This window comes from Limulus polyphemus, unplaced genomic scaffold (assembly GCF_000517525.1).
Source record: "Limulus polyphemus unplaced genomic scaffold, Limulus_polyphemus-2.1.2 Scaffold2765, whole genome shotgun sequence".
In the NCBI taxonomy this organism is placed as follows: Eukaryota; Metazoa; Arthropoda; class Merostomata; order Xiphosura; family Limulidae; genus Limulus; species Limulus polyphemus.
In genome coordinates this window covers 5,740-6,701 of record NW_013668375.1, presented here as the reverse complement: position 1 = coordinate 6,701, position 962 = coordinate 5,740, and positions in this window count along the sequence as shown.

The following is a 962-nucleotide window of genomic DNA, read 5'->3' as shown; positions in this document are numbered from 1 at the left end:
AAACAAATAAACAACGTTTAGTACCTCCTTACGGTCGATCGTCAGGTTAAGGTAATAAAGAATTTGTACAGAGTAACCATTATTCATCACGTCAGCCGTCTCTACTATATATATATATATATATATATATTTACTTCAAGTGGATTCCTTGTCATCGTGAATTTTTCTTTTATTTCATCACAGTCAGTCATATAGCGAATCAAAATTGACAACTGACTCACATTGTTGATATCCGAGAATTCATAAGTCATTATAGAGTAATGTTTGTTATTCAATTCCGACGAGTCACAATCATCTAGAATTTCGGAAATGCAGGTCAGCAGATCGCAAGTTGTAGCTTGATTCCTTACATATATCAAACAGTCGCTCTGATTTTCCACCCACTGCTTCGTAGAGTCGTCTTGTAGCATAATAAGATGAGAAATCAAATATTCATACTTTGTAGTATGTAGGATTTCTTCTTTGCTAAGAAGTAAATGCTTCTCACAAAGGCAGGTATTGCTTTTCAAATGCATTCCCGGGTCTACTTTTGAACAAATAAAGTATGAACTGATCTTTTAAGACCCTCTTCATGACGCTTATGCATTGCATGAGCAGGAGCATGTTTCTCAGATTTAGAATGTTTGTCGAGTATCCTGGTATTCTCAGTTGCTTTTCCAATGTTGATAAATGGAGTTCTTATGAAAACACCACCTGTTCTATGTAATACAGCTAAATAAGTTTTAAAAATTATCTGCAGTACTTACAAAACACCCTTCCAAGAGATATATCAAAAACAGCCATTCATAGTTCTCTTCCCATTTCTTCTGGTATTCAACTGAAGTTGATGAAGAAGGGAAGGAAGTTGCAGCATCACCAACATCACTAGTTTTAAGACTCGGCTGTTTAACTTCATTTTGAGCCAGAGACTCAGCATTAGCACCACTACTCATTACGTTTAATCTATATTTCTTTGTAACAAA